Below are 27,631 nucleotides of genomic sequence, written 5' to 3'. Positions count from 1 at the left end.
GAAATTGGGTCGCACTTGCGGTATTCGACCGGCTGGTATAAAGCGAGCGCCTGCTGCGTTGATGATGTCTCGGAATTTCCTCTCGGCCACAAGCACATCAGAGGGGAGGTGGCAGTTCATTGAAGCGGCGATTGGTATACTCTCTGAAGCCAGTCCAATTGGCCTTCTTGTAATTGATGAACGTCCGGCGCTCAGAGGTTATGAAGTCGGGTGGTCGGTCGATGGTGAGGATTATGGGGAGGTGGTCTGATCCCAAAGAGATGACGGCTTGCCAGGATACGTCACTCAGGAGATCAGGGGATGCAATTGAGATGTCTGGCGAGCTGGTGCACCTCCTCGTAATCCTAGTGGGGGCATCCTCATTCACCGTCCAAAACGTGGAGCTATCTATCTGCTCTGCCAAAGCTATGCCACGCTGGTCGTTACCTAGGGGAGAATGCCATGACGAATGCCCCAGAACCAGACGACTATGGCCAGATAGCAACCCACTTACGTCGGAGTTGTAGGCCTGGCCATTAATCGGGACACAGCTACCAACCGACGGTATATACACGTTGTATATCTCTATCTCGGCTGTACCAGACCTGACTGCTACCCCCATACATTCCATGTATGGGTCACTAGCGTCAAGCGCAGGCGAGATAGGTCTATACTGCACGGAATGGTGTATAACGAAGGCCAATCCCCCACCTCCATTCCTTGAGCGATCCTTACGTAGCACATTGTAGCCGTGACAACTGTGCAAGCTGCAGGTGTAAGTCAGCTTTGTCTCCTGAATCGCTGCGACCGATATGCCCTTCCGACTCATAAAATCTACAATCTCATCAATCTTGCCGCGCAGTCCGTTGCAGTTTAACTGCAAGAACGATACACTTCCCGGCACTGGCCTGGCAATAATAGGGCTAGGGTGCTGTCGTTGCATAAATTGCCGTACGGGAGAGGTCGGGGGGGTCACATAGTCCGACGACGAGGACGCCGAAGGCGACGACGGCGACGCTTGTGACCCACTGCTGGCTATGTTCGCACAGCACCTAGCGACATAGCCAGTATGACTATACTCCCGTAACGAAGTTAGGCCAGAGCAAGAACGGAAATGTACCCACTCCAAGGACCGGTTACACCTCACCGACACTGACCGATGATGAAGGCGGTTCTGGCAAACGGAACAGAACCAGGGTCCGGGGTTCTTTTCTATCCCGGCACGGACCAGAAGCGTACGGAGAAGGCACTCCGGGATGTGCCTCTCCCATGACGAAAAAAGACGAACATGTACACTGATATATGGTCTTTTAAGGCTGTAGAATCCACAATTTTGGTCCGATCCTAACAGGATGTAGTACGAGATATTTTATTTAACGTCTTAATACGTGTGCAAAATTCCATAAAATTCGGCTTAGATTTAGATATAGGTCCCCGAAATATCATTCATCTGTAGAAACCAAAATTTTCGTCCGATTTTGCATGAGACGTTTTATTTGACATTCCAATACGTGCGCAAAATTTGATTAAATCAGTCCTGATTTAGATGTAGCTCCTATGTATATATTTCATCCGATATGGACTTTTAAGGCAGTAAACCACAATTTTAGTCACATCTCAACAATATAGGGCATGATATGTTCTTTTTAATATAACTCTATGTATAACTATGTTTGTTTTTAGATATAACTCCCAAATAATCCGATATGGTCTCTTAAGAATCTGGAAATCCAAATTTTTTTGTCCTATCTTACAAGGTTCTATTTGATATTTAAGAATCTGGAAATCCAATTTTTTTGTCCTATCTTACAAGGTTCTATTTGATATTTCAATAGGTTTCCAAATTAAAGTCTCACTAGGTTTCGAGATAAGCTCTGCAAATAAAAAGTACTACGTACACTAGGTGGTGTAGGGTACTATATAGGCCCCACTTTTGTCTTTAGTCCGCCCGACTTTTGTCTTTACTTACTGGTATTTTCTGTATGTTATATGGTCCGAGGCATGGGTACTTGTGAAAGAAGACGAGGCATTGCTTGGAGTGTTTGAGAGAAAGATTCTTCTTAAACATTATGGATCAGTTTGCATTGATGGAGAGTATCGGCGTCGTATGAACCACGAACTGTATGAGGTTTATGACGACGTTAGCATAGTTAAACGTATTAGCGTAGAAATCTTTTGAAGGCGACCACTGTTGTACACGCCGGACGGCCTGTCACTGATGGTGCGATATTTTATTTTATGGCTGAATATCGATTAGGATTTTTCTATTGTTAGGATTTCTGTTGTTTTTTTTTTTGTTATTGTAGGGCTTTCTGTTAGCGGATGTCATAGCGACCAGATATATTGTGAGTAGAGTGCGTGAAGAAAGTTAAAGTGAAAAATTGTGAAGGTGAAAAGTGAAATTTTTTTTTGGAGTTTAATTTTTGGGGCGGTTGTTTTGACCAAAGTGAGACAGGTTAGACGGAGGAGCTTTGGTATGGTGAAGAGGAGCAAGGGGAAGAAGGGGAGTGTAGGAGGTGGGGGGACCTCGGATGGTGGGATTAGCACCGATTCGTCGGTGGCTCGGGCTGGAGGGATGATGATGAGGAAGGAGTCAGTGGACTTGTTGTCCAGTGGCAGTGGAGGCGAGGATGGGAAGCGCCTGAAACTGGGTTCGCCTGGTGTGGCGGTTGGGAAGGGGGGGAAGGTGGTGGCAGGTGGTGGTGAATTGCCATCTGGTAGTAGGAGGACAGCTGGTGGGGTTGATGGCGCTGGTGGTAGTGCCAGTGCGGCGGCGGTGGTTGATGGCGTTGCTGGTGTTGCCAGTGAAGGTGGGGGTCCATCGACTCCGAGGAAGGGGGAGCAGCGGGAGAGTAGGGCTCGCAGGCGGGTATTTGCTGCACCGTTGGGGAAGCAAGGCGTCACGGTAGGGGAGATGAAGGAGGTGACGGATGCGTTGGTGGGTGCTGTATATGAGGCTGGTGTGAGTGGGAGTATGGCGAGAAGGGTTATCCAGTATGCTGGGAAGTATGAGGAGCTACTCATGAGGCTGATGCTGGATAACGAGGCTATGAAGGGTAAGCTGTCGGCTTATGAGGCGATGGCTGGTCGCGGCGCGTTGGTGGGTGGGCGTCAGCCTGTTGCTGTTGCCCCCGGGGCTGTGAACGCGAGAACTGGAGAACCGTCTGTGCCGGTTGTGAAGCCGGTGGACATGGTCGATGGTGGTGAAGGGCAAGGGGAAGGCGGTGACGACTTCGGCTGAGGTCGTCAAGAAGGTGGTGGAGGAGGTGGGCCCTACACTTGGTGTGAGGGTCCATGGTGTCCGGCCGACTCGGGATGGCGGAGCGGTTATCCGCACCCCGTCGGTGGCTGAGAGGGAGCGGATCAGGGCGAACGGCAAGTTCGCGGAGGTGGGATTGGAGGTGGAGGTCCGCGAGAAGCTGGGCCCGAAGGTCGTTGTAAGGGGGGTACATGCTGCCATAACTCCCGATGAGTTCATGGCAAAGCTGTACTCCCTCAATCTGAAGGAGACGATGACTGAGGAGGTGTACCGTCGGTCGGTGCGTCTGGCTTCCGCGCCTTGGAAGCCGGAGGGTGGCGCTGCCAATGTCACCCTGGAGTGCACTCCGAGGGTGGCAGACAAGTTGTGCGAGGAGGGCGTTTATGTGAAGTGGTTCCGCTTCATCGCCCGAATGCAGGATGCGGTCTTCGCATGCCATCGGTGCATGGGATTCGACCACAGGGTGAGGGATTGCCGCGTGCAGGGCGATGTTTGTCGCCGTTGTGGACTGGGCGGACATGTGGCTTCGGCCTGTCCGAACCCCGTGCACTGTCGCAATTGTGCGTTTAAAGGGTTGCCGGCGGATCATATGATGATCTCCGCGGCCTGTCCAATTTATGCTGGTTTGGCGGCTAGGGCGAATGCTAGGCATTAAAGATCGTCATGGGAATTAAATTTTTTCAATTTAATAGCCAGCGGTCTAGAGCGGTGACGCAGGAGTTGGGTCATGTCATGCGCAGCACTGGTTGCTCGGTCGCGCTGGTACAGGAACCGTACGTACTGGATGGTAGTGTTGTAGGATTGCCGGGGGGGATGCGAGTCTTTACTGACAGCGGGGGTGACTCTGCGATAATTGTAGATGACAGCGACATCCACTGTACGGTGGTTAGCTATAGCCAGTGGGGAGTCTGTATTTGTGCAGTAGGGCGGTGTGGTAAGATGTTCTTGGCTAGCATCTATTGTAGGTTTAGCGCCGACTTGGAGTCCTATCTTGGATATATGGATACGGTGCTACTACTCGCGAGTAGCAATCCGCTCATCCTAAGTTTAGACGCCAACGCAACCTCCCCGATGTGGTTCTCGAAAATGACCCAGCACTCGCTTGGTCATGAGAATCGCCATCGTGGGCAGTTGCTTAGCGAATGGTTGACTTTGAATGACGTCGGTGTGTTGAACGTACCGAGCGAGAAGTATACCTTTGATGGGCCTTCAGGCGTTAGCGACATTGACGTTACGGCTGCAAATGGGGCGGCATTTACTGCTTACCAGTTTAGGTGGAGGGTTTGTGACGAATGGGGCTCAAGTGACCATAATCCGATTGAGATTATGGTCACTTCCAGGGATCGACAGACTCGGGTTACGACTGAACGATCCAGGTGCTGGAAAGATCGAGACGTGAACTGGGACTTGTATGTGGAAAGATTTAGGGAGACTGCATCAGCATTGTCTTTAGATGACTTTAGGGCACTGACTATAGATGACCAAATTGCTAAGGTAGACGAGTGGATGAGCCCGGTGAATGATGCGCTCCTTGGCAGACGTCGAAAGGCGAAACCAAGTAAGGTCAAGTGGTGGACCCGTGAGCTGGAGACAATGCGGCGGAACGTCAGGCGTCTGAGGAAGCGATTCCAAAGAGCCAGAAGTTCCAATGCTGAGGATCTTGTCTCACGCCGAAACGACTACCTTAGCAATTTGAGGACGTACAAGCAACTGTTGATTAGGAGCAAGGAAGATCACTTTAGGAGATTTGTACAGGACAACAGAGATGATCCATGGGGCAAGGTATACCGCGTATGCCGGCGCGGTGGGCAACAGGGTTCTAGTCAAGGTGACCTGGGCGGTTTTAGAGTGGGTGACAACGTGTTGACTTCTTGGAACGAGTGTGCTAGGGTGTTAATTGTTCTTTCCCGATGCGGATGAGCACGAACAGGCTCCCAGTGTGGAGACGATCGTGCCTCCTCCAAGTCTGGAAAGGGTCGAGATAGTAGACAGTGTCTGCCGGCTTAGAAGCGGGAGGTCACCTGGCATGGACGGTATGACTGGACAGATGTGTAAAAGCATCTGGAAGGCTATACCTGACCATGTCGAGTTGATCCTCACATGATGTGTCGAAGCAGGTTATTTCCCTCGTACGTGGAAATGTGCTCGAGTCGTAGTCCTTCTGAAATCGCCCGATCGATTGAGGAGCAATCCAAGATTGTATCGGGGCATCAGTCTCCTCCCCGTGCTTGCTAAAGTATTGGAGAGGATAATGGTGACAAGATTTAGGGAGGGCTACGAGGAGGGTACTTCTCCGTACCAGTTCGGCTTTCGGGAGGAAAAGAGCACTGTGGATGCCTGGATCCACGTGCAGAACTGTGTGAGAGAATCGAGCGCCAAATATGTCCTTGGCATATTTGTCGATTTCAAAGGCGCGTTTGATTACCTTTCATGGCGTAGTGTACTCACGAGATTAGGCAAAATAGGTTGTCGGGAACTTTCTCTCTGGCGTAGTTACTTCTGTGATAGAAGAGCTTGCGTGGTTGGTGCTAGCGATACGGTTTGGAAGGATATTCAGCGTGGCTGCCCTCAGGGCTCCATCTGTGCTCCATATATATGGAACCTCATGATGGATCCCCTGCTGGGACGTCTCGCTGAGTCCTTCAAAATCAGCGCATATGCGGATGACTTGCTCATCCTGGTTGAAGGAGATTCCAGACTTGCTCTGGAAACTCGTGGTGAGCTTACCATGGGCATTGTGCGCGAATGGAGCGATCGTGTTGGTGTTGACGTCGCGGAGGACAAAACCGTGACAATGTTGCTCAAGGGCATCTTGTCGCGGAATCGTCCACCCACGATTCGATCTGGTAGAGCTAGCATCAGGAACGTAGCGCTCGTCAAATATCTGGGAGTGACTGTTTCGGAGAGAATGGGTTTCCTGGTCCATTTGGATCGGGTGAAGGAGAAGATGACTGGAGTAGCCGGCATGGTTAAGCGTGTTCTGAAAAGTGATTGGGGTCTTAGTCGTCGCGCTGTTCGGTCCATATATGGTGGTCTATTTGTTGCTTGTGCAACTTATGGAGCGCCTGTATGGCACGGAATTGCTGGGACTGTCTTTGGACGGAAGAAGATCCTCTCTTGTCAGAGGGTGGCAATGCTGGCTTGCTTGCCTGTGTGCAGGACTGTTTCGACAGATGCACTACAGGTATTGCTTGGCGCGCCCCGTTCTGTATAGTGTGAAAAAGGGAATTCCATTAGTGCGTGAGGATTGGCTCACCGCTTCGGAGCTTGCAGATGGGGATATTAGGCGGCTCAAGACACTCCTTTTGGAGCGTCTTGATGATAGGTGGAGGACTAGATGGACGAACAATGACAATGGTCGGGTGACTTACGAATTTATTCGTGACGCGACGTTCGTACGAGACCGCCCGGACTTTGGCTTCGGCCTAAGTCTGGGCTTCATACTGATGGGACATGGTTCCTTTAATGCATTTTTGCATCAGAGGAACCTGTCCGCGACTGATTTGTGCGACTGTGGGAGACGTGAGGACTGGAGGCATGTACTGACAGAATGCCCGTACTATGCAGACATTAGAGATTTAGGCGCGATGGGGATTAGCGAGGCGGTATGGGATTTCACTAGGGCCCTTGAGGACGAGACGACTGTTGCAAGGCTGGCCACCTTTTCCCGGGAAGTATTTCTTAGGAGGCGGACTAGACTTAGTGGAGGTATGAATGCACGCTAGTTATCCATAACGAGGTGTTGCTGTGCTGGCGCGACTGTGTGATTTGGTGCTGCGCATGACGTGGCCTGGCACCTGCCTTGCCCATGTTGATGCAGCGGTGTTTGCCCATTGTTGATTCCCTTAGCTGTTGTGGTTGTGATCGGTCACCCGTGAGGGTGGCCGCGTTGATTGTAAAGTCCCATGTTGTTGCTGATTTATGTGGCGTAGCCCGTGAGGGCTGCCATGTCCTGTTTGTGTTTTGTGTATATTGTCTGGCTGTATGTTTGATGCATACTTTTGTATGTTGGCTGAGGTCGGCGTAGGGTGATTTTCTCCCATTCAGGTGACCAGTCCGGAACTGTTTGGGGTTCAACTGGTAGTAATCTTTTAAGGCTACGAAGTCTGACCGGAGACTTTAATCTGGTACCACGGGTGTCAGGAGCCCCTGGAACTTTGGTTCCAGCCTGACAATGGTGAGGCCCCAGTGGGGAGCAACGTGGTGGCTGTGGTTTGTACCCCAATCGCGGGTAGAGCATAAGCTCGGCGTGGAGTTGCGTTTTCAACCGGGTGCCGTGACCCATAGATCGGAAGGAGTTTTAGGTAGTGCTCCGCTCCTAACCAAGGAGGTGAACACGTCCAAATACGTGGGATCAAATTGGTACTCATGTGTGGGTTACCACATGTGGGGGCGTTGGTAGACGCATTGTATTCACCCTTGGGCCTTGGGCCTCGCAGGTTTGGGCCGTGATGGCAGGTATCTGCGTAAAACTCGACATTCGTGTTAGGGTTGGTATTCTATTCTGCTTTCGGAATAGTCGCGGAAATCTTTAATTGTTCCGCGAGCGGAATTTGACAGTTTTGTATTGTTTTTATTTTCACTCCAAAACACTTTTTTATCTGCACTTATGGTTTTATTATTTTTTTCGCAGTTAAAAGAATAGCAAAAGGAAAAAAAGTACAATTGAAACCAATAAAACAAAAATGATGCTGACAATGATGTCAAGCGTTGCCACTAAAATTTCTTTTTGCCATATTCCTCACTATAAGCGGAGTACAGCTTCTTCACCTATTTTCCTGCAGCGTTTCGTCGACATGTTTTTATATGGAGTCAAACTCCAGCATTCCGCATGAAAAGCTGAACAGAATACTCAGTTTTAGGCGAAATTAAAAAAATCGGTTTAGATTTAGATATAGCTCCCATATATAACTTTCATCCGATATGACCTATTAAGGCTGTAGAGGGCACAATTTTGGTCCGATCTTTGCCAAATTTGTCACGAAGTGCTATTTGGGACGTCCCAATATGTGTGCAAAATTACATCAGAATCAAATCCGATCTATATATAGCTCCCATATATATCTTTCATCCGATATGCCCTTTTAAAGCTGTAGTAGATACAATTTTGGTCCGATCTCTACAAAATTTTTCATGAGATGTTCTAATTGACATCTCAATACGTGTGGAAAATCAGATTTAGTTAAACGCATATCTTTTATGCGTTTCGACTTTTAAGGCTGTAGAAGCCACAATTTTTGTACAATCGTAAGAAAATCGTACTAGGTTCTATTCTATATTTCAATAGGTAGACAAAATTAAAGTATACATATATTCGGTGGTGCAGGGTATTATATAGTCGGCTCCGCCCGACTTTTGCCTTTCCTTACTGGTTTAAATTGATAATTGGAAATAGCAAATTTTTACTTTAATTAATTTAAACTAAACTTTTCGTATGTAACCAAAAGTAAGGAAAGACAAAAGTCGGGTGGAGCCGACTATATAACACCCTTCACCTGTAAGTGGAAGTTGAGAACTATATGTAATTCTGAACTAATTTGATGGACCTCTGTGGAGGTTTTCGGATGGGGTATAAAACAAACTCTAACAAATTTCGATCAAATATGTTCAAAATTGTAATAACTAGGGCATTATATGTGCAGGTAGAGCGATGTATATATAAGCTAAATAAAAATCTAAACCGATTTTGATAAACATTTAACAAAAATTTCAACAGTCACAAGATAATTATATGTGTAATTTTTTTGTTAAAATCGGTTGACAAATGACCACATTTCTTTCAATTCCTCAAAGTCGGGCGAACATATATATGGGAGCTCTCTCTAAATCTGAACAGATTCGGCAAAACTCCTTGAATATTATGGTAGCTGTAGAGAAAGGCGTTGTGCAAAATGTTGGGAAGATTAGTCGATAAATGTGCTTCCAGGTGCTTTAGAGTTCGTAAATATATATATATATATATATATATATATATATATATATATATATATATATATATATATATATATATATATATATATATATATATATATATATATATATATATATATATATATATATATATATATATATATATATATAGGAGCCAGGGAAATAGCCAAAATGATTTTTTTTTTAAATTTCAGAAACATTTTTTAAAATACAAAGACAAATTTTTTCTCAAGGACTAAATGTAATAAAATTTTTTTAAAATATCTTCAGAACAATTTTTTTAAAAACTAAATTTCGGCGTAACATTCTCTAATGACAAAACTTCAGCCCGGTTCAGAACTTCGTCGAAATATTTTTTTTAAAGACAAAATTTCTTTAAGAAATTTTTTTTAATACTACTTTTATGAAAAAAAAATCAATAAAATTTTTTTAAAGACTAAAATTTAATGAGTAAATTTTGGTGAAAAACTTTCTAAAGACAACCTAACCTCGAAATTTATTTTTCAAAGCCAAGATTTCAATGCATTTTGAGGCACCTTATTTTGCCTAAACATTTTTTTGCTTATCTGTACCAAACACCATTTTCCTAAAAATTTTTCTATAGACAAATTTCAATAAATATTTTTAAAGACAACATTTTAACCCGTTATGCCTGACCCTCGATTCCGTTGTTCGATTGTGATAAAATTTTATATGTTTATAGCTTAGGGAATTTATATTGACGTAACGATTTTTTAAATAATTTGAATTGTAAAATTTTTTGAAAAAATACATCTTTTTATCTCTGTTTACAACAGAAAAATCATTTTCTTAATATTTTATGACCATTTAGCGAAGAAAGATGGATTTAATGACTTTGGGATACAATCGCACCTGCTGTCAAAAGAAGTAGTTTATTGCCATAAATTGATTTTTCTAATATAGAAACCATCAAATACAACAAGACATTAAAACGGATTCCAGAAATCTCACTCCTAAGAATTTTGGGAAAATTTCTCGTTTTGATTTTTGGGATATAATTGATTTTGATTTTTGGGATATAAAAAATTGCCGACTTAGACAAGTCAATTTTCCCCCCAAACATAACGGGAAAAGTTATTTTAACTGATTTTAGTCGTCCACTTTAGTGTGTTGGCAAGAAGTACAAAATATAATCCGAATTTCATTACCGTACCTCTTTCTCACTCGAGCTAGAATTTTTCTCAGGCAGCTCTATTCTTGGGTATTTTTCGACGTTAATGGGTTTATGCGACAATTTTAAAGACCGAATCGCAATGTAATTTTTTGTAAAGATCGAATTTTGAGATTGTTCGGAAAAACAAACATTTGACAAAATTTTTTCTAAGATATAATTCTATAAGAATTTGCTCTTAATTCTAGTTTTATTATTTAAATTGAAATTTTATCTGTTGAAAAAGTATTACTTAAAAAATGTCTTTAAATGAAATATTTTGCTTGTTAGTCTGAAGAACTTTTCCAAAGAATAATTAGTAACATTTAATTGTGAATTTTTTGAATTACATCAACAATGAAATGGAAAATTTTAAGGACACAAATTTAAAACCCCGAAATGATCACCCAGATTAGTTTAAATTTTAAAATAATTGTTTCAAATGAAACATAGTCGTTTTTTTTCTCGGAACTATTATTCCCAGTATTTAAAGCAATTGGTAGAGAGCTCATAGTGATTAAGGGACGTAATCTATCAGTCGATAGAAAGCAGCGTTGATTCTAGTAGAAATTTGTTAGTTCTGTTGGCTTTGACCGGAGGGCACAGTGAAATATTATTTAAAAATTTTTAAAATTTACTTTTGAATTTTTGATTTTCTTCCAAGAAAATGTTTTTACAATGAAAAGATTTTGCGAATTAGGATTCCCTTAAGTGTTATGTACGAAAAACTTTAATGAAATTCGACGAGTCAAATTGCAGTTTACAAAAATTCCAAGCTCCTAATGTTCGTGTTTTAAAGGGAAATACTCATGTTTTTCACGATTACTTTTTTGAAAAACTACAAAAGTATCTTTGATAACATAACACACTTTTATTAAAAGTTCATCATAAATAATTTGGATGCCCTAATTAATGAAATCAGAAAGTCTTTTTGCTTCAAAATCTCTTATCCGCAAAAAGTAATCGTAAAAATATTAATTTTCACAGTGAAACACGAACATAATACCCACCTAGAGTAGGGAATTGTGTTAAAATAAATTTGGTCTGCAGACTTTTATCTATGAGAGCAAGTTTTGTATAACATTTACGTTTGCCGCTAGGTAATTGGACACCAAAAATTGGCAAAGAAAGAAAAAAGTTTACAACTGCAATAACGAAGAAATCTATTGGTGTTTCTGATTTTTAGTTCTATCACCCTTTCTTATTTTATCTCCAATAAATAAGGAATAGTTTAGGACTTATAAGGACATAATGCAAATTATAAACATATACGGCAATAGTTGGATACAAATTTTACCGGACAACTTTTCCATCAAAAACGGATTTTCGATCGATTTGAATAAAGTTTGAAGAAGAAATTAGCGACATTATTTAAGCAGAATGTAGATGGTTCTTCGCAAAAATTGGTCAAGATTAATTTTTTGAAATATTTAACAATTACAGTTGGTTACGTAAAATTTTATGGAAATAAAAGTAATTTAAAACCAATAGACCGACGCCAAATATAATCCTGGCTACGTCTCTGATAGAAGCTATGTCTAAATCTGAACCGATTTCTATGAAATTCACCAGTAATGTCGGGAGTCATGTCAAATTTCGAGCCCAAATCGGACGAACATTGGAGTGTTGATAAAATGTTTAAATTTAACATCTTCATATTTATGTATGTATATCAAGTCAACATTGTTTTTTTTTTTGTTTTCAAATTTTATTCTATTGTCTTATCTTTTTCAATAAATACGAACAAAATTTTATCCTAAAATCAAATTCTTTAACTGGTTATGGGCCAGCTCATTCTACAAAGAATTAAGGAAGAGGTCACCACAAACATTTTTGGACTTGGATATCCTAAAGGAAGATTTATTTAGAGATAGCTATTTTGCAAAGACGAGCATTAAAGAATTCAAAGGAATCAAGGAAGTTCCAGATATGCATTGTCTTGAAGTCAATGGATCTTTTTAAGTTGTTGTTGTTATTGTTGTAGCAGTTTATTGTGTTCTATCTTTCGTCTGCTTGATTCTATTGAGTGTCAAGACTCAGGAACTCTGCGACTAAGATGGGGTGCGTCCACAGGGATCTGGGTCTGAGTCGAGTGGGTCTGGCCGGGCAGTTAAACAGGCGACGTGTATCGTGCGGTCCCTCGTTACTTTCGGGACATACATCTTGCACGTCGGCATCAATCCTAGCTCTGTAGGAATTGAGGCAGCTGCATCTGCCGGAACGTAATTGAGCTAGAACTACTCTGGTTTGCCGGGGAAGGTCGATTTCTTCAGGTGCGATGGGTGGCGGTCGTTCTCCAAGGATAACATTTGATGGTACATACCAGATGGTTACAATCGGGACATACATCTTGCACGTCGGCATCAATCCTAGCTCTGTAGGAATTCAGGCGGCTGCATCTGCCAGAACGTAATTGAGCCAGAACTACTCTGATTTGCCAGGGGAGGTCAATTTGTTCAGGTGCCATGGGTGGCGGTCGTTCTCTCAGGACAACATTTGATAGTACATACCAGAGGCCTAATGTTTCTGTCGGTGGAGGAGATCATTGGAGCGTAAAACGGTGTATCATCTCATCGGTCGATAATACAATCATAAAGTATTTGATGTGCTGTAAGAAATCTCGTGAGATGTGAGAAAAACCAGCCGCAATGCATGAGATGCAATCCGACGTGAGTATTCATAAGTTGCAGTAGCGCTTTTGTGAAATTCAAAAGTCACGAAGGCGCAATTGAGTTGCACGTTGCTAAAATGGAGGAAATCGCAGAGAGGTTGAAAAATTTGGATGAACGCTTGTCAGAGCAAATGATTATGACAAAAATGTTGATGACTTTACCACCGTCATTTAGCCACTTCATAACTGCTTGGGGATCATATGCTGACGACAAAAGACTATTAAAGAATTTGACCAATAGACTTGTGTTGGAGCAGTCTCATTTACATCGAGAAGATACCCATCAAGTGCATTTCCAGCAAAGTGTCAGAATAAGCCAAGAGGTGACAAAAAGGTGCATTCCAGCAAAGTGTCAGAATATGACAAGAGGTGACGAGGGCCACTGGAAAAAGGATTGCCCATTATGGAAGAAAGATGAGAGAAACAAGTAAGAGCGTGCTAAGTTCGTCGGGCCGAATCTTATATGCCCTCCACCATGGATCGCATTTGTCGAGTTCTTTGGCCGGTATCTCTTTTAGGCAAACAAAGAATAATGAATAAGAGCAATATCAAGTTATAGTTCGATTCGGACCATAAATGAATTGAATGCTGAAGTCATTGTAGAAGTCATTGTGTAATGTTTCAGTCCATTCGGATAAGAATTGCGCCTTGTAGGGGGCTCAAGAAGCAAAATCGGGAGATCGGTTTACATGGGAACTGTATCAAGCTATTGATCGATTAAGACCATACTAGATACGTATGTTGAAAGTCATGAGAGAAACCGTCGTACAAAATTTCTGCCAAATCGGATGAGAATTGGGCCCTCTAGAGGCTCAAGAAGTCAAGATCGCAGATCGGTTTGTAGGGCAGCTATATCAGGTTATGTACCGATTTGCGTCATACTTAACACAGTTATTGAAAGTCAAAACACCTCATGCAAAATTTCAGCCAAATCGTATGAGAATTGCGCCCTCCAGCGGCTCAAGAAGTCAAGATCCAAGATCGGTTTATGTGGCAGCTATACCAGATTATGAACCGGTTTCAATCCCATGGCAGCCTGTTGTACGCACCGCATTGACCCGATGGAACTCTCATCGGCAAGGGCTGCCCCCTCAGTGTACGTGTTCGTCTTTTTTCGTCATGGGAGAGGCACATCCCGGAGTGTCTTCTCCCCACGCTTCTGGTCCGTGCCGGGATTGAAAAGAACCCCGGACCCTGGTTCTGTTCGGTTTGCCAGAACTGCCTTCATCATCATCGGTCGGTGTCGGTGAGGTGTTACCGGTGCATGGAGTGGGTACATTTCCGATTTTCCTCTGGCCTTACTTCACTACGGGAGTATAGTCCTACTGGATATGTCGCAAGGTGGTGTGCGAACATAGCCAGCAGTGGGTCACAAGCGTCGTCGTCGCCTTCCGCGTCCTCGTCGTCGGACTATGTGATCCGAAGAGAAGCGCCAGGTTGTTCAACCGCCAATTTATTGTGCATCCCGAGATAGTGCCATTCGCCGTATTCGTGGTCTCCGAGCTGATGAACAGCCATCACAATTTACCCTGGGCGAAGTTACGAATGTCATCCGTGGCGCCAAATCATCTAAGGCGTTGGGTCCCGACGGAATCTCTACATTGATGCTGAAGAATCTGGATTAACCTGATGTTGAGTACCTTACTACTGTCCTCAACCTGTCTCTGAACACTATTATAGTTCCCGATGTCTGGAAAATGGGCAGAGTGATCCCGCTACTAAAGCCTGGAAAGGACCCGAGTTTGGGGGAGTCATGCAGACCGATCTCCCTTTTCTCACCAGTGGCAAAGACGCTTGAGGCATTACTCCTCCCGAGGCTCGTAGGAAAATTTCCATTCGCCGAGTATCAACATAGATTTCGAAGACTGCATAGCACAACAACAGCTTTGCATGCCATCACCGCACACATTTGCCGTGGCTTCAATCTGCCCAGGCCATGTGATAGGACGGTCCTCGTGTCCTCGATATCGGCACTGTTTAACCTTTACTATCCTCCATTCCAGCCCCTCCAGACGGCATAGAAATCGTATCATATGCGGACGATTGTACGATTATGGCATCAGGCCCACCCATTGATGACATCTGCGATAGGTTGAACGTCTACCTCAACGAGCTTGCCTCGTATTTCGCTGCAAGAAATCTGAAGATATCTGCCACCAAATCTTCAGCCACATTGTTCACTACAAATACGCGTGAGGTGAATACTGAGCTGACTGTGATGGTCGATGGAGAAATGATTCCGACCATCAAGTGTCCCAAAATACTTGGAGTCACATTTGACAGCTCAGTTCTTATGTGGACCACCTCCATCAGGAGACAAAGATCCTGCCAGTGTGAAGACATAACTACATGCTGTCTAAGCAATACCTTTTGGGCTGTTATCGCAGAGACCATCCAAATCATTATCGTGTGGATAGATATCCACCGCCCAGAAGCCTTAAGGTAGATCTACATCATCTAGAGCGTGAGGTTCAGCACTACAAGAGAGAACCTCTAGATCAAGCGACATATAAAGCAGGTCTAGACAATATTCATGCAGAAATGGTAGCAGATGCGGTAAATGGCTACCGGGTGAATGTAGTCCTTGGAGAACGACCGCCTCCCATTGCACCTGAAGAAATTGACCTCACCCGGCAAACCAGAGTGGTTCTGGCTCAATTACGTTCCGGCAGATGCAGCCGCCTTAACTCCTACAGAGCAAGGTTTGATGCCGACGTGCAAGATGTATGTCCCGATTGTAACCAGGGACCGCACGATACACGTCGCCTGTTTAACTGCCTGGCAAGACCCACTCGACTCAGACCCAGAGCCCTGTGGACGCACCCCATCTTAGTAGCAAAGTTCCTGGGTTTTGACCCTCAACAGAATCAAGTAGACGAAAGATAGAACACAATAAACTGCTACAACAACAACAACATATCACAAAGGCAACGTAGAGTGGCATTATCTACGAACGAGGTCGAATATATAGCAGTAACAGAATCTATAAAACAAATACTTTGGACAACGCAGGTTTTGAAGGAAGTTTTCAACCAAGGAGGGTGTTAATAATATGTTAAAATTGAACATGTTAAATTTTAACATTTTATTCAATAGTATCGAAACTATCTATTTTTTTAACAAAAAAATATCGAATGTTGGTGTTATCGATAGTAGCAGTAGTATCTGTTATATATATATATCAGTATCTCTCATACATATACATTTCAAAATAATATAAATTTTGTAACTGAATTTTGAAAAAAAAATGACAGCATTGACATAAAGTCGTCAGCCCAGGATTCACCAATAGAAGGTTAGGTCACATTCGAAAACATAAAGTGAATTGGCCCCATAACATCATTGAGGATGTCAAATGTGCCGATTGGAAATGTCATCAAATGTCAGTAGATTTTTGTTTTCTTTCATTCTCTCCTTCTTTCTCTGAAAAAAAACTATCTGTTTTGTTATTTGCTGTTTGTTAAACATTTTATGGCATATGATTTTTCTGCTGACAAAGGCGTAGACGTATTCAATTCAAAAACTATGTTTCTTGAAGCCGCAGTCTTGGAAAAGAAAAAGTTCTAAATGTAGTTTTTCAAATCTTTTATTTCGAAAATTTCAAACGTTTCAAAATTCAAATTTAAATAAATGACATATGCAAACCATCAACGAATGTGAGAATGTAAGCAAAGAGCAAGTTGACATCCTCAATGCCGACTACTGTCAAAAATTCAAAAAATTGTATGTCGGCTGATTGCTTGGCCTAACCTTATTCAGTGAATCCTGTCGTCAGCCCAAACTTGTATTTTTAGATATGGTTTTAAAGAAAACACATGGAATAATTGGTTAACTGAATTCATTAATTAATAATCTTCGATATTGTAGAGCTGCTTTGCTTCTCTTCCATCAAGTATACTCATCACTTTACATTACACCAGGAAAGGCTTGATAAAGTGCATCCTTCTATAAGATTTAAGTCTTGGACACATTCCAATAAATTGTTTAATGGTTTCATCTTACCTCGTATTGCATAACGTATACTCTTTGGTTTCCGTTTCATTGAACCAATGTTTATTGCTATTCAAATATATTAGGTTACATCTAGCTTTGAAAATTCACGATATATCTCTGGAGCTATAATCCCCACTAAAGTAAAAAGCTCCTCTCGAGAATTCTAAATCTTTATAAACTTTGAGCTCTCTGTACAGCTATTGTCTTCGTATTGCGTAGTTTCAAATACTTCGGGAAACATTTTCATCCATAGATTCTATATTTGCTTGCCGGAGTACAGGATTCACAAGTATTGGAGGTTAGGTCACTTGCGAAAACAAAAAGTGGATAGGCCCCATGAACTTCATTAAGGATGTCAAACCTGCTGATTGAAAATGTCATCAAATAGGAGTAAACGTAAACAAAGAAGAAATGTAAAAAACGACCAATTTGAAAAATGCTCCAAGTTCTATTGATGGAAAATTGTGGAAATTGAACTGGACTCGGGTGCAGCATGTAGCATAATTTGTAAAAAAAAAAATTGCGAACTATCAGACCAAAGTACAGATTGCTGAGGGCTGAAAGGCGTTTTGCCTGCTACATTGGCCATGGATTTGACTGCATTGGTAGGTTGGTGGTAAAGGCAACATTGGGCAAAACCACGAAGCTGTTGAATTTGTATGTGGCGAATGATGAGTTGGATACATTATGTGTCCGTGAGTGGATATGCTCAAGAAATAAATATCGAGAATTTATTTGCGAACCGAATGATAGATTGGAATGGTTGGCATGTGCTTGAGCTTTTCATCGGGAAAGGCGGTACTACGTGCGGCTCAGAGGCAGAAACTACAGTACGTGTAGGAGAAATTCCAAGACGTATTTGGGAAAACAGCTGGCAGATTGGTCCCCCTGTAGGGGCGCAAATGAAAAGTGATGTCAGACCAATAATCGCAAGACCACGAGAGATTCCCTATGCCCTTCGTGATACATATGCAAGGGGGATAGATTCGAAGATTGCGGCGGGATTTTATGAAAAAGTGGATTTTTCAGAACGGGCATCCACCACTCACGTAGTTACCAAGAATAACGAATCGATTCGAATCACGGGCAACAGTAAACCCTGAAATGGTGGTGGATGAACACCCAAGATATTTACACATTTTGACGTCAACAGTAAACCCTGAAATGGTGGTGGATGAACACCCAAGATATTTACACATTTTGAAGTTACTGATGCCAACTGCCATTTAGTATTGGACGATTCATTCAGTGAGATACTTACGTTGAACACGGCGACGCACGGTCTGATTCGGCCAAAACGGGAGGCATATGGAGCTGCGAATATCCCCGAAATATAGCAACGTAAAATGGAAATGGTCTTGCAGGACTCGCGGCTGCCATTTTTGTTAGCAACTGATGCCAGTAAGACAGAACTTGGAGCAGAGTTGTCACACCGCCTTGAAAATGGGGAAGAGCGGCCAGTGGCGTATGCCAGCAGGACAATGACCCCAACTGAACAACGTTACCCACAGATGGATAAGGAGGCGTTGGCAATTGTGTAGGCCACGCAGCCATATTTTAAATAGCTGTATGCTCGCCGGTGGACATTAATAACGGACCATTGTCGCAGATCTTAAGGCCATCTGCATCTCTCGAATGGCTAACTACCCAGATTTTCTAAGCCATTTTACGTCTGATGTGGGGTATAAGAGTATGCAGATTACTTGTCTCGTTCAGATCAACGAGTGGGACAAATTAAACAGAGCAAACAATCGGATGTGGGTGAGTACGATGAATTCGACTATTTTATGGTGAGACAAATAAACCAGTTGCCTGTCACGGCTCAGAGACTACCGGAGACTAGGAATGATCCCACTGGGTGAGATAGTTCGGATTATGGAGAAGGGCCAATGTTTGACTAGAAAGGCGTACAAGTCACCTATGGCCAGTTATAAGTTATCCGCAGACTGCCTGGTATTTAATCACAGGGTCATCGTTCCACCGAAGTACAGGCAGGTTATATTGGAAATCCTTCACAATGAACGTCTAGGAATGGCGAAGATAAAAGGAATTGCACGCTCTTTTGGGTACTGGCCGAAGATTGATTCGGATATTGAGGTAATGGCAAGGAAATGCTACAGATACGCAAGCGTGGCGAACCGACCGAGAAAGGTGACAGAACATCATTGGGAGTACCCGAAAGGGCCATGGGAACGCGTGCATATGGATTATGCGGGGCCAATCCAGGGCATGATGCTTTTGATAGTTATTGACGCGTATAGTAAGTGGCTGGAGGTGAAGGTGATCCATCGACCAACAGCAAGGCTGAGCGAAGTGTTCAGACCGTAAAGAACGCTTTGAAGGCTATGGGTACAACAAGGCAGACGCTGCAAGAAAACCTCAATAAACTTCTCAGGCAATACAAAAGTGCCCCTCACTCGAGGTCAGGTGTGTCACCGGCTCAGCTATTTTTGGGGCTGCAATTGAGAACGTGACTTGATTTGGTGAAACCTGAAAGTATCCCCGAAAGGATAGAATCTAGGCGGTATTTAAAGAAAGATATGGAGGGTGGAAGAAGATTCGATGTGCGCGATGAAGTATACTTCTTATTCTCTGGCCAACGAGGGACAAAATGGCAGAAAGGCGTCGTTACGAAGAAGTTGGGACAGGTCCATTACGAGTTGGGAATTGAAAATAGTCGGGTGATAAGACATATGGATCAGATGCGAGGTACGGGCGTAAGGAATGAATGACAGTAATGCTGGAGAAATGAATTGCTCATGGCATGGAGAAGAAAACGAGGAAATGCTTCAAGTGGACAAGTACGACGAAATCACAGCAGTTTGAGCAATAGCAATCAAGAACGTCAGACAACACAGCACAGTGCCATAAAAATGAGGAATTGAGTGCTCAAACATGTGATAGCAACTTCTACGTTTTTAAAGCGGTGATGAATACCCAACCCCCTCTCTGCAGCTTAAGAGTCAACCGATGATGTCGTCCTCTGAGACAATTCCACAGCAACGACCAACGCGGTCGCCTTCTCTCTGTAGAAGGAGATAAATGTTATATCTGAATTCGTATGATTAGAATACTCTTCTATTAGTAATCGTTTTTCGTTTATTTATCATCATTAGCTTGCTGTCTTCTTCTTATTTATTTTTCACCTACATGAAATCTGTCTTTTAACGAACATGGTGAAATACATTATTGTAAACGTTTAAGTCAAACCAATCTGCGTATTTTATTGGGAACACAACAAATATGTTTTAAGAACACCAATTGTGGTATAAGTATAACCCCAAGGTAGTTGCATTGTGGTACAATATCAACTCTTTAGCCATTGAAGGACAACTTCTCATGCATTGATGCATGATCATATTGACAAATTTGGTCGATATGCCCAATTGATGTAATTTGAAAAATAGGAGACTTCGAGCTACATTGTCAAACGCTGTCCACAAAGAACGCGTATATTTTCTTCTTTTCGGCAAATTTTATGGTGATAATAGATGACAAATTGTATATGTTATCCGTGGTCGTATAATTTTTCCGAAATCCCGCTTGATATTCTACCAGTGCTTTGTGCTCATCAGTCCAGGACTGTATAATCCCCAAAAATATTTTTGCCACCGTGTTCATAAAGGATATTCCCCTGTTGTTTTCAGCTTCATCATAATCTCCCTTTTTATGTATTGGGTATATCACTGTCTTGGTGAACGCTTTATCTATTACGCCTTTGTTGTATATGTGGTTATATATATCAGCTAATTTTGTGAGGAATTTATTTGGACCATTAGTAAAAAATTCATACGGGATCCGATTTTCTCCCGCTGCTTTATTTGGTTTTGTCTTAGGCAACATACCTTTAATTTCTTCCACTGAAAAGCTCCTGTCCAGCCGATCATTTGTTATAAGGAGTGGTGCATAGTATAAGTCCGGCGATAGTTGTTCAGATTTGAGTAGTTTCTCAAAATATTGTCTGAATTCATTTGTTATCGATAGTTTGCCTTTGGTTATCGATAGCTTGCCAGCTCTACTCGCTACCGTGGATTTTCCGTGTCTTCAAAACGAAGGACGAGAGACTGATTGGCATATATTCCTTGGGCAGGACCTTGGGAATGAAAAACACCATAACCTCCTACTATCCAGTCGGCACCTAGCCGAGCAAAACAGTTACTACAGGAAGCCTTATGACATACGGTCCCGCTTTCTGTATGATATCAGGCAATATACCATCTGGTCCGGTAGATTTGTAAGGCCCGGACAAATTAACAGCTCAGATCATCTCTCCCTCTGTTATCATCCCCTCAATCAACAACAGCGGCTGCTTTTTATCCGAGGGACATCTTTAACATCGGAAATCACCGTTACACTGATCAAGTTTCCACGGCAATCGGTTCTATGGGCCGAAAAGTGCTTGCTCACTGGCCTAATCCGGGCAGCCCGGAAAGTGCATTGAAACCAAGAATTCGAAAATTTCTAGATGTGTTCAGGTTCCGTCATCTCTCGGAAAAGTACCGAGGGTCTTCGAGTCCTTAGAAAACACTTTCCGAAACCTAAAGGACTCGTTCACCCGATTCACAAAACCGACCCACGAGAATCTCTTCGCCGATCTTGTACCGGTTAAGCGACTCTTTATATAAGTCCCAATTCGCATTCAGCCTGGTATGACTGCCGGAAATGGATATTTCGATGTTTTGCAAGCGGAGTGACTAATTAAATAAACCCTTATCTTTCAGCAGTAGATATAAAAATCTAACGCGCTTTTCCCTACGCAAAAAAATAGTAATAAGCATTGTCAGGGAGATTAGACAATTTTTATACCCTCCACCATAAGATGGGGGGGTATACTAATTTCGTCATTCTGATTGTAACTACTCGAAATATTCGTCTGAGACCCCATAAAGTATATATATTCTTGATCGTCGTGAAATTTTATGTCGATCTAGCCATGTCCGTCCGTCCGTTCGTCCGTCCGTCTGTCTGTCGAAAGCACGCTAACTTCCGAAGGATTAAAGCTAGCCGCTTGAAATTTTGCACAAATACTTCTTATTAGTGTAGGTCGGTTGGTATTGTAAATGGGCCATATCGGTCCATGTTTTGATATAGCTGCCATATAAACCGATCTTGGGTCTTGACTTCTTGAGCCTCTAGAGTGCGCAATTCTTATCCGATTGGGATGAAATTTAGCACGACGTGTTTCGATATTATATCCAACAACTGTGCCAAATATGGTTCAAATCGGTTCATAACCTGATATAGCTGCCATATAAACCGATCTGGGATCTTGACTTCTTGAGCCTCTAGAGGCCGCAATTATTATCCGATTTGCCTGAAAGTTTGTACGACGGATTCTTTCATGACCATCAACATACATGTTTATTATTGTCTGAATCGGTCCATAGCCCGATACAGCTCCCATATAAATCGATCTCTCTATTTAACTTTTTGAGCTCACAAAGAGCGCAATTCTTATTCGAATTGGCTGACATTTTACACAGGTCTCCAACATATAATTTAATTGTGGTCCAAACCGGACCATATCTTGATATTGCTCTAATAGCAGAGCAAAATCTTTTCTTACATATATCCTTTTTATACCCTCCACCATAAGATGGGGGGTATACTAATTTCGTCATTCTGATTGTAACTACTCGAAATATTCGTCTGAGACCCCATAAAGTATATATATTCTTGATCGTCGTGAAATTTTATGTCGATCTAGCCATGTCCGTCCGTCCGTTCGTCTGTCTGTCGAAAGCACGCTAACTTCCGAACTTCTTATTAGTGTAGGTCGGTTGGTGTTGTAAATGGGCCATATCGGTCCATGTTTTGATATAGCTGCCATATAAACCGATCTTGGGTCTTGACTTCTTGAGCCTCTAGAGTGCGCATTTCTTATCCGATTGGGATGAAATTTTGCACGACGTGTTTCGTTATTATATCCAACAACTGTGCCAAGTATGGTTCAAATCGGTCCATAACCTGATATAGCTGCCATATAAACCGATCTGGGGTCTTGACTACTTGAGCGTCTAGAGTGCGCATTTCTTATCCGATTGGAATGAAATTTTGAACGACGTGTTTTGTTACGATATCCAACAACTGTGCCAAGTATGGTTCAAATCGGTCCATAACCTTATATAGCTGTCATATAAACCGATCTTGGGTCTTGACTTCTTGAGCCTCTAGAGGGCGCAATTCCTATCCGATTTGAATGAATTTTGACACGTAGTATTTTGTTATGATATCCAACAACTGTGCAAAGTATGGTTCAAATCGGTTCATAACCTGATATAGCTGTCATATAAACAGATCTGGGGACTTGACTTCTTGAGCTTCTAGAGGGCGCAATTCCTATCCGATTTGGCTGAAATTTCGCAAGACGTTTTTTATTGTTACTTTCAACCACTATGTCAAATAAAATACAAGTCGGTTCATAACCTGATATAGCTGCCATATAAACCGATCTGGGATCTTGACTTCTTGAGCCTCTAGAGGTCGCAATTATTATCCGATTTGCCTGAAATTTTGTACGACGGATTCTTTCATGACCATCAACATACGCGTTTATTATTATCTGAATCGGTCCATAGCCCGATACAGCTCCCATATAAATCGATCTCTCTATTTTGCTTTTTCAGCTCACAAAGAGCGCAATTCTTATTCGAATTGGCTGACATTTTACACAGGTCTCCAACATATAATTTAATTGTGGTCCAAACCGGAGCATATCTTGATATCGCTCTAATAGCAGAGCAAATCTTTTCTTATATCCTATTTTGCCTTAGAAGAGATGCCGGGAAAAGAACTCGACAAATGCGATCCATGGTGGAGGGTATATAAGATTCGGCCCGGCCGAACTTAGCACGCTTTTACTTGTTTGAATATAACTTAATAAAATCTATGTATGTGCTATGACAAAATATGGGTGCATCCAACTAGAATCCATCTGTGCAAAAAGAGGGTCCTGAAAAGGGTGGGGCGAATTCAACACAAAGGTCTTAGAAAGGGCTACAGAAAACATAAGACTGAGCTAAAAAAAACAAGCATGAGCTGAGAAAGGCTCATCCTGGATGGATTTCTGCAGCTGCAGAGGATTCATCTGAGGTCTTTAGGCTAAGGAAGATCCTTTCCTCGAAACTATTACGGTAGCATAGATTCAGAAGTCAGAGAATGTGTAGAAAATGTCTAGTGAGGAAACTATAGAACTACTCGTTGATACGCATTTCCCGGGAAACTATCCAACAGACAACGTGGAGCCAGAAGAGGTTGTCACTTATATGCATTTGTTGGAGGTTATTGAGGAAATAGTGTCTTTCTATTCTACTTTGCAATATAGCCATAAACAAAATATTTTTATCTCTGGAAGAAAAAGGTGTAAAAGTGGTCTCGTATGTTGATGACGTGGCAGCTAAGTGGGCTACCGCAAGTGGTCTAGATGTAAATGCTGCAAGACAGAAGTAGTTCTTTTCAGTAGGAGACACAATCACCTACAGTGGCACCTGTCTCCTTGGAGGAAGATAATGTTCCATTTACTGAAAGAGCAATATACCTGGGTATTTTGCTGGACAAGAAATCCAAATCCAACATTTTAGAAAGGCAAAGACAGACAACTCTTGCCTCATACACCTGCAAGAGAGTCATTACAAAAGTTGGAGGTTCAAATCAAGTGTCATGCACTGGGTATATAGCGCAGTTGTCAGAACGTAATGCTAAATGGTGTTGTTGTTGTAGCAACATTTTCATACAGAGATTGCGATCCTCGTTAAGCTCCTGTAGGTGAGTAAGCTCGTTCCGGTCCAAAGGACCGATCGCCGCAGGAACCGCGTGGCCATTGGTTATTTAAATGTGCTAAGAACTCGTCTTGTCATATCGAGCATCATAGGCACTCAGTATTTGTGCAAGAGCCGGTGCCGCCCGGCCTCTCAGTGAGACTCTCCGCTCGATATTGCTGATTGTCCGTTGCAGCTACTCCGTACGGAGCATTCCACTATCCACAACCTGTGGACGCGCCACAGATAAGACCTCAATGTTCCAGCCTGTGGGGTGCTCCCAGATATGAAGTTCCGGGTGCTATATGGTGTTGTGTTCTTGTGGACGGCGATTTAAATGTCCCCCTTCTGTTCAATACTCAGTCGGATCCAAAGTATGGCTTATTTGTGCATCGCAGCAGCACTGAGGATCGCACCATCTGATGCACTGAATTTAATGCTACACCTACCACCTCTGGACATTCCGGCTAGAAAAATTGCTGCTACCTACCACTGCTGTGAGCCCAATCCTATGACAACCGGTTGTACGTACCGGATTGATACGATGGAGTCCTTCATCGGCAAGGGCTGCCACCTCAGTGTACAACACACTGCTACAACAACAACAACTGCTGCGAGCCTAAGAAAGTTCTTTTTGGTCATGCAGCAGCTACGGACGCTGCGTTATTCTTAATATAATGCGATGCCAGGTAGTGTGGACTACACATTGCCTGAGCCGTTTTGTTGTTGTTGTAGCAGTTTGTTATGTTCTACCTTTCGTCTGCTTGATTCTGTTGAGTGTCCAGATGCAGGAACTCAGTGACTTAGATAGGGTGCGTCCAGAGAGATCAGGGTATGAGTCGAGAGGGCGTGTGCCGTGTGGTCCCTGGTCACAATCGGGACATACATCTTATATATGTATGCCGCTTTATCTAGAGGTTCTATCTCGTAGTGCTAAACCTAACGCTGTAGATCTACCTTAAGGCTTCTGGGCGATGGATATCTATCCACAAGATGATGATTTGGATGGTATTTGCGATAACAAACCAAAAGGTATTGCTTAGGCCGTTTTGTGATAATGGGTACTGTACCACTATTTCCGATAGAACAAATTGGTAGTACAATATTCCTGGTAATAGATATTATATAGATTTCTATACGGATGGTTCCGAACTAGACGAACAGATGGGCTCTGAAGAACTTTCACTCTTGATATCGACGAGGTTATCCCAACAATGTAGTATGTATCAAACGGAGATCCTTGCATTTCTAGACATAATCTAGACTTGAAAAAGTCTACATTTGCTGTCGCTGGGTAGAACAGGTGTATTAGTCGTTGTGTCCGCAAGGATAGGTCACTGTCTGTTCGGAAAACATGCTGACCGGCTGAAAGTTACAAATAACGACATTTGCAGCTGCGGGGATGTCGAGTGAGAAGATATAGAATATCTGCTGAGAAGGATTTTCACCTTAGGTTCCCATTTCTTTAAGAACTTGTCCGATTTAGAGGATGTGAACATTTGCATTGGAGGTCACTGTAGCGTAGAGATTGGCTTGTCCGCTTATGACGATGAACGCCTGGTTCCGAATCCTTACGAGACCATCAGAAACAATTTTCACCAGCGTAATTATTTCTTTCTAATGCTGGCGGCCATTGTGAGGTAATATGTCGTGTAAAAAATTACCTTCAAAAATTCCCTCCAAAGCCCCTTCTATATCCAAAAAGGCCACATGGAATAATATTCAGATCTGTCAGAATGCCGCTCTCCGAACTGCGACGGCCAGTCTCCTCAGTTCTCATGTGGACCACCTCCATCAGGAGACAAAGATCCTACCAGTGCGAAGACATAACTACATGCTGTCTAAGGAATACCTTTAGGGCTGTTATCGCAGAGACCATCCAAATCATCATCTTGTGGATAGATATCCACCGCCCAGAAGCCTTAAGGTAGATCTACATCATCTAGAGCGTGAGGATCAGCAATACAAGAGAGAACCTCTAGATCAAGCGACATATCGAGCGGATCTAGACAACATTCAGGCAGTCACGGTAGCAGATGCGGTGAATAGCTACCGTGTGATTGTAGCCCTTGGAGAACGTCCGCCTCCCATTGCAACTCAAGAAATTTACATCTCCCGGCAAACCAGAGTGGTTCTGGCTCAATAACGTTCCGGCAAATGCAGCCGCCTCAACTCCTACAGAGCAAGCATTGACGCCGACGTGCAAGATATATGTCCCGATTGTGACCAGGGAGCAAACGACACACGTCACCTGTTTAACTGCTTAGTCAGACCCATTCGACTCAGACACAGATCCCTCTGGACGCACCCCACTGCTACAACAACTACAACCAGGGCATATGAGAGGGCAGTTCTACTCAAAACTACTCACCATGGGACCAGTCAAAGCGTTCACCGCGTTGACACTACTATCGAGGTTATATCATCAAACGTAGTACCTACGGTTCGAAACTTCGCATCGACGCCCTCAGCGTAGCGGTTAGTCCTCCGAAGTTCCTTTACTCATTGATCGTGAACAATGGCAGATTGAAGTAGATATACCTATGATCCAAGAATGAGACCTTTTTGGGCCCTCCCCAATCCGTCAGAACAGTAACATCTGGGCTCTTCAGAATTATGTCAATTCTAATTTGAAATGTAGGTCAACATTACAACTTCTCAGACTAGAATTTAGGACAAAATCATAAATCGGCACACTTTTTTTTGTTAATATCCGTACAAAAATTTGTTTAGACTTTTCCCTTAGACTCTTCGGTGGGGTTTGACCGTGTTTCGTTTATTTACTGTGCGTGTTTTTACTTCACTTTAGAACTGCATTCCGTTAGTGCATAAACAAAGTTCACTACAAAACCACACATTACCTTCTCTGT

General features: G+C 43.0%; 2 long non-coding RNA genes across 2 annotated transcripts; one reads left to right on the top strand and one right to left on the bottom strand.

Moving 5' to 3' along the window:
* Positions 1-16,747: 16,747 nt before the first annotated feature.
* On the bottom strand, positions 16,748-17,355 carry LOC106093885 (uncharacterized). Its single transcript, XR_001222418.2, has 2 exons — positions 17,014-17,355; positions 16,748-16,956 (listed from the first exon to the last, which is right to left on the bottom strand). It is a non-coding gene; the product is annotated as an uncharacterized LOC106093885 (long non-coding RNA).
* Positions 17,356-17,550: 195 nt separating this feature from the next.
* On the top strand, positions 17,551-20,213 carry LOC131995704 (uncharacterized). Its single transcript, XR_009397561.1, has 2 exons — positions 17,551-17,913; positions 19,034-20,213. It is a non-coding gene; the product is annotated as an uncharacterized LOC131995704 (long non-coding RNA).
* Positions 20,214-27,631: the final 7,418 nt, after the last annotated feature.

This window comes from Stomoxys calcitrans, chromosome 3 (assembly GCF_963082655.1).
Source record: "Stomoxys calcitrans chromosome 3, idStoCalc2.1, whole genome shotgun sequence".
In the NCBI taxonomy this organism is placed as follows: Eukaryota; Metazoa; Arthropoda; class Insecta; order Diptera; family Muscidae; genus Stomoxys; species Stomoxys calcitrans.
Note: the sequence above shows the minus strand (reverse complement) of the source record. Positions and strands in the feature narration are given on the sequence as shown.